Genomic DNA, 18800 nt, shown 5'->3' on the forward strand with positions numbered 1-18800 from the left:
AAAAAAATTGGTCGAAACCTGACGATCACAGCACACGCAGGAATGGGAGATTTTGTAGTTCATTCCTTTGGAGGACTGCGAACGCTTATCCATGTTGAATTTTTTGAAGAATGTTGAGAATCGAGGAAGTAATCGTGAGCAGGACACTGATTTCTGACAGCTTTATTTTTGATGAGCTTCAAAACTATAATTTAACATTGTATGATACTAATGTTGTTTAAAGTTAAGTACTGCTAATAACTTACAATTCAGTGGATATAGTAGATATGCTCCGAATTACTCCTCTCTTATTAGCATCTATCGAATGCCGGTTATGGTTTTAACAATTAACAAAAGTGTTTCGCAAGTCTTTTCTCAGCATACCGTTTGAAAGATTGTTCTCGGAGTTGTGTCCGCCTCCTCTGATCGAAAAGGATCTTTCGTCAAGGTTATTGTTTTCTCGGCTGCTGTGGCAACACCTGTAAAAGTGGCCATCTTCCGATGTTGGACGACTTGTTAGAAATTGTAAGGGCTATTCAAATGAATTTTAATTTTTAAAATAACTTTTTTTCTGCGAAATTTGTTTCCAAAAATTTTTTGGTGTTTTTTTGTGAAAATTTAAACAATTTTCTACATTCTATCCTTTGACAAGAATTTTGTAGGTATCATAGTTTTTATGTTATAACTTTTTGTAAAAAATTAAGAAAAAAAATTGGCTTTTTCCAAAAAGTAGTCTGTTTTTTTTTGAATTTTACAAATGTGCAAAGTTGCTTAAATGGCTCTTGTCTTAACACCCACAACGTTCACTAATATCTGAGATGGTGCTCGAGTCGAGTTGGCATGAAATTCGTCATCTACTATTTTCTAAATAATTGTTCTAAGTAGCGTACTTTTTGACTTACGGCCATTTCAGAGCGAACAGAAAAATGTTATCCGTTTTATGGTCGATGGCACCTAAAAAGATCCAACGGCGTCGAATTACAGTCTATCTAGGCTGACCAAACGCACCGTTTTTTCAACCATTTTTTTTATTGTCCCGTCTTTTTATCAATTTGTACCGTATTTTGAGTAAAGAGAAAAAATATTAATTCATTTGTTATTATTCTCTAGAAATTGTTTTTGAATGAACATCCATAACATCCAATCAAGTATTTGGCAATCAATATTTAAAGCATCGCTGTGCGTATGTATGTTTGATTTCTATATAGGGGGGTATATAGTCTATATAGGGGGGTAACTCTACGAAAAATGTAACGAAAAATTAAGAGATTTTAAATTAATATTACGTAAAATCGTTATTGCGATATATTTTATACTACGCGGGTCGTTCAAAAAATAAGTTTCAGTGCCTCAGAAATTGCAGAAAAATAAAGTTAGGACAAAAAACAAGGTTATATTCGTAATCTACGTTTTACTTTCTATTTTTCTACATAATCGCCGTAACGTTCGGGTATTTTTCATAGCGTGGCACGAGTTTTTCTATTTCGAGCGCGAAGTGCGTAGCGTCCAACATTTTGAAGTATGATGTGACTGCGTCACGAATTTCTTCAGTGTTATCGAATCGTTGACCGCCGAACGCCTGTTTCATCACCGTACTATTGTGAAGTTTTGGACCGATTAATAACCGCGATTAAGAACAAAAGGCCAGGTTCATTGACGAAAGGATTGTTCCTCATCCACGATAATGCCCATTCTGCTCGCGTAACTCAAGAGCAATTGAAAAAATTCAAATGGACTGTGTTCAAGCATCCTCCTTACTCCCTAGACCTCGCCCCTAGCGACTATCACTTATTCCTGGCGATGAAACACGCGTTCGGCGGTCAACGATTCGATAACACTGAAGAAATTCGTGACGCAGTTACATTGTACTTAAAAAATTGGACACTACGCACTTCGCGCTCGGAATAGAAAAGCTAGGGCCACGCTATGAAAAATTCCTCGCACGTTACGGCGATTATGTAGAAAAATAGAGAATAAAACGTAGATTACGAATATCACCTTGTTTTTGTCCTAGTTTTGTTTTTCCGCGATTTCTGAGGCACTGATACTTATTTCTTGAACGACATTCGTATATACCAATAGATAGGAATTTTAATCAGCTTTTTGACATAGGATTACGTCTTTCGGGAACATATTGGGGTACAAATTGAAAATAGAAAATCGAGCACATCGCGGAAATTGTCCAATTTCAAACACTGATTGCTCAGTCATTTCGTGATGGATTGATGAAATTTTAACGTTTATCGATTTCGGCACTGCATAACAATTTTTTATATGGAAGGAAAACATATATGTCATGAAATTAACTATCAAACAGTTGAAAAATCATTCAATTGAAAAAGACATTAAAACCAAATCATTATCAAAGAGTTTAACGATGTAGTTCGTCAAACATATCCAAAATCAACAGATAGCCTAACGGAATCCTACGTCAACTATGCGGTCGTGTCTCGGACACAGAGGACTTTTTTTGTTTGAACACAAAAAAGTAAACAATTTAGCGAATAAGGTGGGTCTGTTTTATTTAGATTTTATTAACTGCTTGTGTTGCAACAAACAACATGTTTGAATACAACTAGGGCGTTAGGCTAAGGTTACATTGGCTCGAAGTACGCACGAAAATTTGATTGTACGAAGAGAAACAAACAATTTTGTTCGATAGTAGCTGACGAATTCGAACGAAGCAAGGGGGGGGGAGCAATGTAACCACACCAATACAACTCATTGTGGTTGTTTAACTTCACTATTGCATACAATTCGTACGACCACTTTTCTGCATCCAGTGTCGCCTTACGCTCCATGGAAGGTGGGCAAATCATTCATAAATGGTACGAAAGAACTAGTTCGCAAAAAAGAGTGAACGAGAGGGGTCATTCGTCATACGAACTGATTGCGAGTGAATCGTTTGGGAACAAATGCAGTGTAGCTGAACTGAATACATGTGGATAGCAGATTGCGCGGTGAACGATACGGATGAACATAACGAGAACGCTTGGAAATTGTCATATTGTCATTCACAAGAAAAATGCATGAAACGCGTAGTTAATTTTGTTAATGTATGCTTAATTTTGAATATGAAATTAGGATTGTCATAATCAGGATTTTCATTATTGCAGTTTTCGGCAAAGCCACAAGTTTTCAATTTAATGCATTTTTCCCAATTCATGTGTACTATTCATATACTTTCTGTTCATCAGAAAAAAAATTACGGAGGAAGCTGAGACAATTCATAAATTGGGTAAACAAATAATTATTAAGTGGGAAAGCAAAACGAAAAAAAATTTTGTTCGTTGCCTTCAATCCATTGCTTGACCTATTGCATGTACTATTTATCATGATAACCATCACCGGATTGTTGTAAAAATTAGAAAAATGGCGTTACGGGATATTTCCTCTGATTGAACTATTTTTAAAAATTGTTGTTTAATGGAACATAGGTTGATTCCCTGCAGAAAATATGCAAAATTGCGCGTATCCTATTAATACATACAGCATTGTCTAGCGAGAAATATATTTTGGCATACAATTTGCGACTTTTAAGGAAGATGCACCTATTCTTTCCCAGTAGTGAAAAATATTCTAAAAATGTGCTATCTAACCAAACGATACCATTGTCAGAACATGAATAGCTGTGAAGTTTCCTATATTCCAGTTTCCTAGATTCCACTTGGGTGTACTATGATAAAGATAATAATGTTTAAGAATGCACTGAAAAAGTATCGCTCTTTATCCGTTTCAGCGAAACTAAACTAACAAAAGAAAACAGACGAACGATCGATTGATATTTCTGTAGGGACGGTTTCACCGATTTTGATTTCCATGTCATTTATGAACACAGGTATAAGAGAATGTCGAGTTTTTCATACTGATGTTGGAATATCTATCTGATTTTTATAACAGTTTGCTTTTGAATATAGACAGGATTAATAATTACACAACTCTTATTAACGGGTTTGAAGTTCAGTTCAGTTCATATAACAAAAGTTGTTTCTTCTTTTGCTTCTTTTTCCCAACACAAATGTTCCGTTGTGCAATATTATTATTTAAAAATCCATGCTTCAAACTATGGTCGCTTCTTACCAGACAATTCAAGATTATGCTACTGGAGTTGTTAGTAATTATTTGATTTTCTCATAATTTTTCAACATAAACTAGTGAGGCAAACTATTCTTAGAAGTTTGAATAATTAAAGTGAATACTAGGGGGATGAACATCGTAGGACTATGGAGATTTTTTACGATACAGCGTTGGGGTACATTGAAAAATGAAAGGTTAGTCTAAAGCTCATTTAGAATCTGGAATCAAAAAATCAGCTCTATCTCGAGATTGGTTAAAGGTACAAAAAAATTTCAACTGTATTATAGTGACTTTCAGCACTTTTGTTTGGTTCGTCACTTTACTTCTATTTTTGGAAGAATGCCGGGAGCGAGAAATGAACTCGTGACCTTTAGCGTGAGAGGTATGGATGTAACCACTACGCCAGATCGCCTCCCAGGTACAAAAATGTTTTCATATCATAGTGCAAATATTAAAAAAATATTCTAATACAGTTTGGATGAATTTTCGTACTTTCCTTCGGATACCCTTCATAAAAGTTTGAACTCTCTGTTGGTCAACCTCAACGGCTATTTTATTTCACGATCTCTTCATGTCTTCAGCATCCCGAGTAACTTTGGCACTTCTATTTCCGTTTGACAATTTCCCAATATTTTTCAATTGAGCGGAATCGGGGCCAATTGGGAAGATTGGGGTTATTTTAAATGTAATCGACCCCATTGGCACTGTACCACTGATCTCGACTGTAGTGGCAGCTTGCCAAATCTGGCCAAAACATCAAGCCTTAATAAACGGAAGAAGTCGTTTTTGGAGGCAATCTTTGCTATACATTTTCGAGTCCATTGCCGGATTTTTAATGTAGATGCTCCAAACAATTTGCTTTCTTTTTTGTTTTAAGTGGATAATTCATGAGATAAAAAGGTTGGACAAAAATTCGTGCCAGTTACAAGTCGTAACAAATATTTTCAGAAATAGACAACAAATATCAAATTTTTAAGCAATTTGTGAATCATATAATCACATTTTGCGCCTGCCCGGTAGTGCCGCGCCGGTTGAAGGGTGTTCTTCTACGATGAACAATGTGTGAACAACGGCAAAGTGGATAGATAATTGTTAAACAGAACATTGATTGATTTGACAAATTTCATGATAAAGTTTGTAAAAGTCATAATCTACTTTGCAAAGTCTCTTCATCATATAAATATTCTTTTGTTGTAGAGAACAAAGCAGGTACACCTAAGAATGTTTGATTATATGCTAGGTTTTATTCACTAGTTAAAAATCTTCAAAAAATATTTTGTCTTTTTTTTTGGCTTGCGTGTCCTGTTTTTAAACCTGAACTATTTGGTCAGCCTGAGCCTCTCCCACTGTGCAACACAAGATAACAAGTGATCGTTCCCTAGAAGAAGCGTAGCGACGCCGCTCGACACTGCAGTTAGCAGCATTTTGCTATTGCATACAAAGGAATGGAACAAATACAACGATAACCGCACGACGCAACGACGGCACCACGACGAGCGAAACACGCTAAACATTAGTAAACATCACAAGCGGCCTGTGCGGGGCGACGACAATCATTTGACGTTTCTTCGAGTGTTTCAAGTGTATGTTTTGCGCGACTGATGACAACAGGTGTTTTGGCGTCGGTTTGTAATTTCGCCGGATTTTGCGTACAATTATTTGTCGTTTTCTAATTGCAAGTGCTCGTTTTAGCGTGTTTAGTTAGTGGCGTGATAAAATCAAGTGTGTATGTGTTTGCATAGTTTGAAAAACACTAAATTTGGCCTGTAAGTAAATTGCAAAGCTTTCGTTTTAGACACTTACCGGGTTTGGAATGTTCGTCAACAGCTGCGATGCTTTTGTGCTCCAAGCTAATGTATTAATTCATGGTGATGCCAAAAAGTATCATTAGACGAACCCAAAGCTATGATGAATGAATTTAGCGAATTATTTTTTTTCGATTCTACTCAATGTTTTGCAACATTCCTACCTGTGTCGTGCGACATTTTCTCTTGCATGCAATGTAACATTCTATTCAATGTTGCATATCATTTGAGATGCAATATTGTGTGTAATTTGTCACAGACATCGCACAGATGAAACCGCGTCCGGGAAAATCGTAAATGAAATACCACGTGGACAGCAAGAGAGCGAATTTAGAATTCCCATTCCCCATCGTGGAAATTGACTTCCCCGTGTTGACCACGTGAACATTCTCAAAATTTTGATTAATGAATTATTTTCTTGGTAATTGCACCTTTACTACATTTTAGTTTGTATGAGTTCATACCCTGTTTTCTCATTAACCCATTAGCGACTAAGCTGATTTTTTTTTTGACGAAAGCCATTGATGTAATTTTTGTTATTGGCATAACATGAACCCCAATGTTCAAGAATTATTATTTTTGTAATCTTCCATTTCCGGGAAATGGCTGTTAGAAGAATCCAATATTGACCAAGACTTTTTTTCCTGTGGGAGGTTTCTATTGAAGGTTTTGTTCTACAATGACTGTTCTTTTAAAACCTGTTTTTATGCGATTTTTTTATGTGGTATATGAAAAAGACACATTTTGACGAATTTATCGGTATTTTTTTTTTTTTAAATTAAACAGGAGGCTACACGATTATATTATCAGCTGAAGAATATAGAGCCATCTAGTTCATCTTCTCAAATGAGAAACCGATTTTCAACGGCGACACGCACTTTACAGTCTAAAATATCAGGTGAAGCTGAACCTGCTGATAAAACAGCTGCTGCAAAATATGCGAAAGCGTTAGCAAAAGTTATTGAAGATGGTGGTTATTGCCTGGTTCAAGTGTTTAATGTTGACGAAACTAGCCTGTTCTGGAAAAAGATGCCTAGCCAAACGCTCATCGCCAAATCAAAAAGAACTGCAAATGGGTTCAAAGCTGCTAAAGACAGAGTAACATGATTACATTGTAGTAATGCTTCTGGAGCGAAAATGTTAAAATCGCTTATGGTAAATAAATCATTGCTGCCACGTGCACTAAAGGGCAAAAATGTAGCTGATCTTCCAGTCCATTTCGTTGCCAATAAAAAAGCATGAGTCACAACAGATGTGTTTTGGTACATGGTTCAACGATTGCTTGGTTCCAGAATTTCAACAATATATGTCTTATATGGGACTTCCTTTTAATGTGTTGATAATTGTTGACAATGCACCTGGTCATTCTTGTACAGAACACCCGAATGTGAAAGTGTTATTTTTACCACCCGATACAACAAGCCTTATGCAACCATTAGATCAAGGCATAATAATCTTTTAAGAAATACTACGTTAAGTTATCCTTTGGAAACTTTTCGGAAAAACTTGAAGACGATACAATGACTTTGGCTGAAGTTTTTGGAGAAACAATCGATATTGGACAGCATAATTCACGCTGCTGCAGCAATTACTGAAATAAAACAGCACACATTAAATGCATGTTGGTAGGCAGTTTGACCGAAATGCGTCATTGAAAGAAACGCAACCGAAAACATATCAATGTTAACAACAGAAATCATTACGCTAGAACATGGCATCGGCGGAGATGGTTTTGATACATTCAGTGAAAATGATCTTGTTCAAGATGAAACAGTAAGGGATTATGACATTATAAATTTCGTAACAGATCCTACTTATCAGCAAGAAGAACCCGATAAAATGACAGCAAATAACATTTATGCAGGGCTCCAACTTTGTCATTTCTTGCAATAGATACAAATGCTGAATGGTTTTGAATTTCAAAGTTTCAAAATGAGCTTCAATGGTGTATATCTGGCTACCGATACATATACAAGAGTCAAGTGAAACAACAGTCGTCGCAAAAACTGATAACCGACTGCATGGTAACTAAAAAAAAGGTGGGTTATAACCGAAAGGTTGACGTGAGATTTGAGTTGTTTGTATTTATTAAATTATTGATTGAATGAAGCAGTTTTCGAATTCAATTGAATTCAACATATTTGCTTTGTAAGTAAAGAATTTGAACAAACGCCATGTAATGTAAGGCACCTTGGTTTTGATGGCTGTGTTAGGGAAACCATGTATCGGGCAAATAAAATTCAATTGCTTATCTCAGGAAAAATAAAATTTTATTAATTGTGATATTACATAGATATTTCCTAACAATTGATGCAAACATATTTTCGATCTATTAAGAAATGTAGTGTCAGACTCCGAAGGATAATGATTGTAAATAAAATATTTAAAAATGTTCGCATGTGTATTTTCTAAATAGAAATTTTCATGTTTTGAGTTATTTTCTATAAGGAACTTTTTTTATGCGGTCCCTATCTACACATTTTTTATATTTCATTAGGTTTTGTTATTCAAACACCTTCCGCACATATTTGCTTTAAACCGAATTTATTGCCCAATTAAGTTATACCAAATTTAATGAAATTAATGGTGAGTCGTAGTTGATAAATTGAGTTATCATTTGGCGCAAACACATTAACATATGGTTGCTTTCCAAAGACATCAAAAATTGTCAAAGTTGCTGTTTGATTTTTCAAACAGTTGTCCGTCAAGGGGTAATAAAAAGTAGAAACGTTTGTGCCTAGAGACCTTTTTTTTGTGCGGGGGATAGGGACCGCATAAAAAAGACGCATAAAAAATCGTGCAAAACTTCACCTGCACCTTTAAAACATCGGGTTCGGTAAACATTTTGAAAAAAAACTTTTTTTGTGCGGTAGATAGGGACCGCATAAAAAAAGTTTCCCCCAAGAAAATACCTCAAATCCACGATATTCACCGTTCAATTTCCTTTCGTTTTCCTGCATTGCGATAGGACACTTTGTAACCCGCGACGCCGGGGAAGCGCGCGAGTTCGTCGCTACCGGAGGGTTTACGCAGGTAAGCGGTTGGCTTAAGCGCCACTCCCGCGGGGGAGACCAACCGCCGTTTTTTCGCTTTGCCCGGCGATGAGACACCCAACACCTAAGGGCGGGTTTGTCCTTTCCTTCAAAACCCTGGTTTGTTCCGCGACTTTCACCTGCGCTACTGCGGACCCGCGACACCGTTTGTCCGCGTTCCGCAATTCCAACAACAAAGGGACACTTCGGCCGTTCCAATGAGTACCGATTTACGCTGAAAGGGTCTCCTCACTGGACCTACTGAACAATGTCCGTCCCACCCACCTTGAAACCTAGTTTCGTAGAACAGGAGCGGGGGTTGAAAAACTTCACAAGAAGAGGAGTCCCAACCCTGGACTCGTGACCAACTGAAAATTCAATCGATTTGTCGGGTTTTTAGGCTACACCGCCAGCCAGAAAAGGTAGAGTGTTCTACACTACTATACTATCTCCACAACATTTATTAAATCTATATAATTATCATCTCATTCACATTACTACTACTAATATTCTAAATCACAAAACTCATTCAATTACACACTCTACCAGAAACATTTAATGAACCATATAATAAACCTACACTTCAAACATAAACATTTTATTTACAGTATCGGTTTCGAACCCTCCACCCACAGCGTTCATATACTCAAGCACAACGCGTTTACTAACTGATCTATCCGCTCATATTGAATGTGTTGCGTTCTAAACCGATGGGCATTTGCCTACCATCGGCATCGTGCTTCGCTGTGTGGCATTGTTCTGTGGTTTTTCATTGTTAGAGATGTGGCTTTCTAATAATTTATCCTACATGCGCATGTGTTATTGGATAAAAATAGTTTTCGTACTCACACAACCTAGGAATTACGTGGAGCCGTTCTGCTTTATCGCCGTTCCTAGCGATGAATGGCGTTACTGCTGCGATGTCTGCACACGGTGTCATACGTGATCCGTGGGGTGATTCCTTCGTGCGCGAGTATAATTGGTCCGGCATTCAAGCATTCGCGGGCGATACCCTTTAACCTCCCGAGCACAGTTCAAGTCGAGGTGCTCGCCGGGTTTTGGAAGTTCAAGAATAAGAAAACCCCGCCGAAAGACCCTGCTATTTGGAGGAAATATCCAAAAGAAAAATACCAAAAAAGGAAAGCATGAGTCTTCTAGATGTGTATTGGTCAGTGGGTGTCTTGGCTAAATACAGCCGCCAAGTCACATTCAGCACCCTTTATGGTTAAACGCTCGAATCCAAAAGCAGAGGAGGCACTCGCGCTACCAAACGTCCCATACAGAGAAAGAAGAGAGGAGCTCAGATTAACACAACCGAGTTTGTGTTGACTCTGGGCTTCAAAGTTATCAAACGAGGGGCTTCCAAATACTCAAATCGGTACCATGCTACAAGTTTACCTTTTCGGATTTTTCCAGTACTCTTTCGGGTTTTCCCGAAAGTTTCGGTGATCACTTCATCGTCGGTCCTAAATGTCTTGTCAGCAAGCATTCTTGGACAGAAAATAGTCGCTGGGGGGCAGATCTGAAGAATACGGTGGATGCGGAAGCAATTCGAAGCCCGATTCATGCAATTTTGCCATCAATACACGAATTTCGGAATTTCCATTTTTTTTACAATAACAACAGTTGTTTCACTCTCAATGCTGTAACTCACGAACCAATCGTCCGATTGCTGTCACATTTTGTCACGCATCCATTGAAAGATGGTGCTTTGTGATAGTCAAGTAGATTTTTGCAAGAGGCGCCATCAAGACGTCAACCTTATGAACTTTTCAGCCGAACTGTTATTTTGCGTAAAATGCATTTGAAATCTTAATTTTTCGTTACATTTTTTTTGTAGAAAACAAAGACGTAGTCCTACGTCAAAAGTAAAAAAAAACTTCACTTGTACACCTTTTGTCTACCGAATGAAGTGATAGTCATACCACTTCGTTCAGTTGACAATGATATACCTCACTATCAAAATGTGTAGCTCTTGTTTTCGAACTTACTAATTTATCCTTTTTCATAAAATTGCTGCATAAAAATTCAAATGTATTGAAATTCGTTGCCGTTCGTGTTGAAGAGATGTTGTATGGATCCATATTTGCACGAATATAGTTGTTTATAAGGCAAAGACACGACTCATTTATGCAGGCATCTGAGCCTGGGAAGAGAAATGAATGAGTTTAGGCTCAGGTCGGAAACAAATGGTCGCCATGCTACTCTTCGTTGCATGCATTTCAAGCGTTTGTCTCCCAATTCACTATATATATTTTCATATGATAATGTACGATAGCATGTTATGTAATCCTAAAATGATCCTGAACATGCTTTCAATGTTGAAATAAGAAGCACATGCCGTATTTTCCAAATATTTTTTTTTTAGATTATCATTTCACTGACCAGAACTTCCGGTATTTTGATAATGTGAAAAAATGGAGAATTCGTGGACTTCCTTAGAGGTTGACAATTTTTACGCAGGATTCTTCGCTGCCCCAAATTGTTAATCATGATTTGCAAAGTATTGTACGGTAAATCATTTTGGAATGTGTGGTACTGAATCTACTATGGATCACAACACTGACAATTTGGTTGTATTATGACCATTTTACACGAATCCTGCTCCCGTCATTGTAGAGTCTAGAGCAGTGGTGGCCAACCTGCGGCCCTCCAGCCTTGTTCAGCCTGATTTGAAAAAAAAAACAGAAAGTGGGTTATATCTATGGTATAACCGCAATGGTGACGTAGGACTATCGTTGATTCAGTGATCCTTTGTTTGAAGTTGAATCTGAATCCATTCTGAATGAATGAATAAATGAATATTTGGGGGACTTCGAAAACGAGAGCGTTACGTTGGAGGTACAAGGTTTTATGCATCCAATATTGGATACGAAAATATGCTACTGATGGGAAAGAATAATCTTCAGAAGCTATCCTGTTAATTGCGATTGATTGAAAAATCACAAAACCAAATGTATTTGGTCACAGTGTTACATGGATAGAAAACATTAAAATAAACTCTTTAACATGAATATATTTTGAAAATTCCCAAAGGAACTGGCAGATTATTTTCAGTAACGATTAGATATTTCCACATTTTCCTCGATACTGGAAGCCCACCAGTGGTTAATGCCAACTCGATAACCACCTGTTAATAGCACTTGATTGAAATATATTTGGTCACAGTGTTACATGGATAGAAAACATTCAATTAAACTCTTTCACATGAATATATTTTGGAAATTCCCAAAGGAACTGGCAGATTATTTTCCAGCAATGATTAGATCTTTCCGGAACTTTCTCGATGCTGAATGGTATCCTAACGGAAAGAGTTCTGCGCGTGTATGTGTCGATCCTTCGCCGTCCACCTCCTCCAGCACGTTAGGCAACGATGTTGTCTTGTCGATGTCCTCACGAAAAATGAATGTGTCTCACCACCAGAATATCGCTTAAGTATGCTTTGTGTGTGTGATTGAATCGAGAGAAGGTGTGGTTTACGATGGCAATTTGGAAGGCAAACTAGAGGGGAATGAACTCTCTGAGCTCGGAACTTTCGGCGACTGAGCAATAATCGATTGCGGGCGCATACAATATTGGATACGGAAATATCCTACTGATGGGGAAGAATAATCTTCTGAAGCTATCCTGTTAATTGCGATTGATTGAAAAACCACAAAACCAAATGTATTTGGTCACAGTGTTACATGGATAGAAAACATTCAATTAAACTCTTTCACATGAATATATTTTGAAAATTTCCAAAGGAACTGGCAGATTATTTTCAGTAACGATTAGATATTTCCACATTTTCCTCGATACTGGAAGCCCACCATTGGTTAATGCCAACTCGATAACCACCTGTTAATAGCACTTGATTGAAACATATTTGGTCACAGTGTAACATGGATAGAAAACATTCAATTAAACTCTTTCACATGAATATATTTTGAAAATTCCCAAAGGAACTGGCAGATTATTTTCAGTAACGATTAGATATTTCCACATTTTCCTCGATACTGGAAGCCCACCAGTGGTTAATGCCAACTCGATAACCACCTGTTAATAGCACTTGATTGAAACATATTTGGTCACAGTGTAACATGGATAGAAAACATTCAATTAAACTCTTTCACATGAATATATTTTGAAAATTCCCAGAGGAACTGGCAGATTATTTTCAGTAACGATTAGATATTTCCACATTTTCCTCGATACTGGAAGCCCACCAGTGGTTAATGCCAACTCGATAACCACCTGTTAATAGCCGCGCGTGTATGTGTGTGTAGCGATGTCTTCCCAGGGAACCGTTTGTGGCATCACTCTCCTCCTGATAGATTCCCTTCTGGCCTAGGGTGCACAAACAGGCTCTTGGTGACACCGTTCATCCGCGCTTTCATGATAAATAAAGAGCTTCACCGCAACAGCGACAACATGCTCCAATCGCTGTTCAATTAGAACTGAGTGGATTTCCGAGCGCCGCTCGCTTATATACCGATTGGTGATTTCAATAGCCTGTTTTGAAAGCAATTTTAAGACTATTGAAACAAGTTTTGGGATCAAAAAGTAACAAGTATATAACGCGTAGACATTTTATCTTTCGAATGAAGTGTTTATCATACCATTTCGTTCAGTTGTTTAGGAGCTATTAACGCTCAAAATCTCGGTCTCCGGCGTAACGCTTTCGTTTTCGAAACTTTGATTTTACACCCCGGTATAGAAATGAAAGACGTAGTCCTACGTCAAAAATCATATGAGCGAAATTAAGAATATAGTTAATTATTCTTTAATACAATTGAATAACAATAACTTTGTGAGTAATACTTGTTAATCGGGTGCATCCAAGCTGGTTATTTTCTGTTTTCTTTTCAGTTTTTCCGAGCTAGTTTAACCTTCTGATAATTGTTCTCGTTAGTACCCAAAGGACTTTGTCAGGTTTTTGGTTCTGTTCTGCTCACACTCGCATAAATTCGTGCACATAACGGCAGTAGAACCGGGTTTTTATGTTGCTAGTTACTCGGTTGCGAGTAAACGTCAAACGATCCGAAGAATCACGAACGTACCCATACCATGAAATTTGACATTCGATTTGTATGTACGCGTTTCCAGAACTAATAAAACATGCTCATTTTATAACTTCTTTTTTTGAATCCACAAATAGTTGTTAGCAATTGTTTCAGTTATGATAGAAGTGAATTCAACATTAAGGAACAAAATCACTGACAGTTATTTTTAAAGCACGCTTTGCATCGCTATCTAAATGGCTCATGAAAAGTAGTTTGAATGAAATCGAAACGGTGTTGGAGCATGTTCGTATTCAAGGATTTTCTATATAGAAACAAACAAAAAATATTTTAGAGACTTTTTGATGATTGAAGGAACGTTCAATTTAATCATGATACCGTATTCTCATTATCAAGTATAGCCATAATTTTGTTAGTGAAATCACGACTGCTCTCAGCGAAGAAAAGTGGTAACAGTGCAGTCGTGTAGTGCGATGTTCCCCTTCACTCTCACCAAGTTTCGTGGTCCCATCAGTACTTGTTCGCTTTCCTAACAACGATAAAGTTCGGTCTGTACGAGAAGCGTTTGGAATTGTCACGTTGTTTAAGTGCGGGAAACCGTCAAAACATATTTACGAACTGCTCAAGCCGTTTTCTATTAATGAACGATTCGTGTTCCGTGAGCTACAACAGGTCGGTACGGCTGCACAAGGTAATCTATGTAGTTCATGAACGCGTTCAATGCAATCCTCTTCGGAAACAAAAGCGTTCATTAGTCGGAATGAATTGGAGAAATTAATTGGTGGGTTCATCGATGTGTGAGTCATTTATTGACACCCAAATTGAAGCGAATATATTTGGAACGATGCAGAAAACTCCTAGAACGGTGAAAAAACGAAACTATGATTGACCTTTTGCCAATCCATCGGATTATTTTCCTTGGGCCAAGTTGGAGGAGCTCGCCTGTGGACATTCTCATTGGAATTACCAATCGTCAAAGAATTTTATAGAGAAGCTGCAGCGATTAGCGATTAGCCTCAGCGTTTCGACTCTTTAGAAGAGATAGTCGAATAATTTTGCCAAAAATGTTAATTCTGGATCAACAAAGTTTTGAGTTTTAATCTCGTTTTGTTCTAGAGTTATGAATTTTACAGGTATAGCACTGAATGCTTTCTAATTTGTAATTTGAAATAAAAATTGAGTCAAAAAAAAAAATACTAGTTAAATACGTATATTTTACATTTCATTATGAACAGTAGTAAGACAAAAATTATTGCGGCCCGAGGCTATAATGAAAATCTAATGCGACCCGCACCATGTCTATACCTGGCCACCACTGGTCTAAAGCGTCATTTTGCGTTTTCCGTGCTTCAAAAAAATGGGTGGGTTATACATATGATATAATCGCAATGTTGACGTGGGTCTACCTAAGCTTAGCAATCATTTCAGTGAACAAAAGATATGAAGGCAATATCCTTCAATGCAATCTTGAATAACCGAGCCAAAGCGTAATGTTCGTACCTGTTCTTGTAATCCGTGTTAGGAAAACACTTTTCGGAGTGCAAAAAAACATGCGAGTGCAGAAGTACCTTCGGCTTGCATGAATCAACAACTTCAACTTCTACTTTTTATACTATAGGGGATTTAAACCGGAACGTTCATTCGCCTCTGGTGTCTGTACGATTTTCCCAGGTCCCTAAGTTTAGGAGACCGTGTTAAGGAAAAATATTCTAGTTTGCACAAAAGCAAGTGAGTACAAAAGTACTCGCAGTTTGCATTTATTTGCAAAGCCGATTTCCCCAGACATCTTGGTTGGAAGTCTGTGTTAGGCAAACACATTTCAGTCGAAACAAAAATACCCCCGACCTGCATGAATTCGCAATACCAATTTCCCTACGCTCCATGGATTTGAAGTCTGTGTTAGGGAAACACATTTCAGTCGGAACAAAAATACCCCCGACTTTCATGTATTTGCAATGCCGATTTCTCCAAGGCTGCTTGGTTTTGATGGCTGTGTTAGGGTAACCGTAAATCGGGCCAATTGGAACGCTTATAACTCGAGCTTTTATCAATAGATCGCAAAGGTTTTTGCATCAATTGATAGGAAATGCATCTACGCATCTATCATAACGAATAATATTTCATTTTTCTTGAAATAAATAAATGAATAATTGTGAAATATCAAGCATTGTCCAATTGCACTATGTGCCCATTTTTGATTGGTCCATTTTGTGCTCCTCAAATCGTACCGACCAAAACGAACAACCAGAGCAGCAGCGAAATAGAATGAAGCACGATTGGAAAGGGAAAAGAAAAAAAAATTAACGAAACATTGGTCGAAGTCTCACACATGCGTAATTCTCGAGCCAGCCAGTCAGCTTAAAAATCCCCGCTCCGCTGCCGTAACGATCATTCTCATTCAAACCGTACACCACATCGTTTCGCATCACTTCACATCAACAAACCAACACAAGCAGCCATGGTTGGATATGGCAAAGGAGGAAAAGTGAAGATAAAGGCAAAATCCCGCTCGAACCGTGTTGGTCTGGAGTTCCCCGCAAGGGTAGCTAGGCCGAGCGCGTTAGTACTAGTGCACCAGTCCACCTAGCCGGCGTTATATAGTTTCGGCCGCCGGAGTGATCGAGTTGGCTGGCAAAGCTGCTCGCGACGATAAGAAAACCCGCATTCAGAACAGAACACATTCGGTTTGGTGGACATAAAGACAACAACAGACAGTTGCAGCGAGTGGCAAGTGGCAAACGCAATCGCAAAACGGCAGCAGGTAACAGAAGAAAAAAGTTTGTTCTTTATACAAACTGCTTTGGTGGCAAATCCAGAACAAGGCGGCATCGAGGGCGTTCGAAATGGTTTTTTTCAAAACCACGATTACTAAGTTTTTTAAATTGGAACCATTCCATACAACAAGGCACTTTTCAGGGCCATTAATCCTTCCAAAAAAGAGTTTAGGAAATACAGTTCAATGCTTTCTAAAACAATATCCAAAATAATAATAAAACTCAAATTGATTTTTTCATAATTTGTTTGCCAGGATATGACGAGTATGTGAATTTGGCAGTTGTTCTGAGCTTATTGATGGTTGGGGACTTTCCCGATTATTCAATTCTCATCAATTCTTAAATTGCTTCTAGATTGAAAGTACAGTAATTTACATTTAGCTAAATTGACGGACCAATAATGCGACATATTTAGTTGGACATTTTTCTAAACATAGAGTGCGGGGTCCAAATTATGACCCCACATTGAAAGTCGACACCGTACCACTGTCATCGCAAATGTTCAATTACAGGTTAAAAAAGTCTCCAATGCGACACTGAGTGGTGCTTCGGCAGGTCGCGTTAAATGTAATTTACTGTACAACATGTCACAAGCAGAATGGGAAGAAATTTTCCAACTGTGAAACCTGTGGCGAGTGGCAAACGCAATCGCTAAACAGGAAGCTTTAGCCGAACAAGATGGGGATATCGAGTGATAACAAAACAATAAACTCTTTAGATTAAAGATAATTTTGTGATCCTGAAAAGGACCCTTTTTAGCTTGCATGTGAATCCAACGAGCGAACAAATCGTAATGAATGTATTTTTTTGCCATCGCTGCCTTTTAACGCTCTTTCGTTTGTCTCGTTGGACTCGCCCCTTTGGCTGAGTCTGCCGATTTGTCTCTATCCTGTGAGCGTGTGAGAGAACGAAACGCGCGGACCCCAAAAAAATATCTCATTTTCTTTCAAACCGTAAACCAGTGTGGTTGTATGGCATCGTTTCACATCACATCGCATCAACGGATTGGTGCCGGAGCACCAATAGCGGTTATAGAATTTCGGCCGCCGGAGTGCTCGAGTTGGCTTGCAAAGCTGCTCACGACAATAAGAAAACCCGCCTACAGAACAGAGCATATTCGGTTCAGAGGCAACAACTAGTTTCAGCGAGTGGCAAACGCAATCGCAAAACGGCAGCAGGTAGAAGAAGGAAAAAGTTTGTTCATACAGACTGCTTTGGTGGCAAAACCAGCCACCGTAAAACACGGCGCTTTTCAGGGCCATAAACCTTTCAAAGATGAGTTATTAAAAGTTTTTCACAATACCAATGCATTCTAAAGTGACATAATATGACATATAATATAAACTGATTTATTTTGTTTATGCTTGTTCTTGAACTTATTGGTGGTTGGGGTCTTTTAAATTGATCATTCAGTTTTCACAAACCCATGCATGGTTTCCGAATTAAAAGTGGCTTCAAATTACAACACATTGAATGCAGGATGGCATTAACGAAATTTCTCGGTAGCAAGAGCTGCTTTCTTTGGTTGAAATTGACTGGCGTTACATCTGCATTGTATAGAAAATTAAATGAGGAGCAACATGATGAGCTATGTATTTCCTGCTGCTATGTTCTTATTTTAAAGGACTTTAATCCGAAGGTCATCCATCCCTGTATTTACTGTTGGTTTTTCAGAACGCTTATAGCTCGTTTATTTCTCGACAGATCGTAGAGTTCGTCTCCAAAACCTCAGTTCTTTTTCATTTTTATTTATGCGGAGACTACAAATCTTTTCGTCGTCCGAAACCACAGTTTAAGGTACGGTAATGTGCTGTGAAATATATGATAGTGAATGAGCTGATGACCACCTATGCATAAATTTGATTACACTTTAGGTACTTTATAACCTTCACCATTTAAGGAGTTGATTCAGGACCAACACAATCACAATGCAAATTTAGTTCCATGTTTTGGGGTTTTGTTCTAATTCCTAAAAAAACAACAGTTATACTCTTCTGTTCACGTCTTGCAAACCAAAATTGCGACTACCTTCAATCAAATCTAGCACCTTTCACGGGAGCACTTCATAAAACCATTTCGCATGCGAAACGCATCAATCAAAACTCATTCAAAGGTTCAGACGAACAGGCT

General features: G+C 38.0%; 1 protein-coding gene across 3 annotated transcripts in view; it reads left to right on the top strand.

Moving 5' to 3' along the window:
* The first annotated feature begins 5599 nt into the window (after positions 1-5599).
* LOC129769980 (uncharacterized) overlaps positions 5600-18800 on the top strand; it is a 200881-nt gene continuing 187680 nt past the window's right edge. For all 3 annotated transcript variants that reach the window (XM_055772528.1, XM_055772529.1, XM_055772527.1), the window contains exon 1: positions 5600-5822. The gene's annotated coding sequence lies outside the window, so the exon portion shown is untranslated. The remainder of the gene's footprint in view (positions 5823-18800) is intronic.

The sequence above is a fragment of the Toxorhynchites rutilus genome, chromosome 2 (genome assembly GCF_029784135.1).
Source record: "Toxorhynchites rutilus septentrionalis strain SRP chromosome 2, ASM2978413v1, whole genome shotgun sequence".
Taxonomy (NCBI): Eukaryota; Metazoa; Arthropoda; class Insecta; order Diptera; family Culicidae; genus Toxorhynchites; species Toxorhynchites rutilus.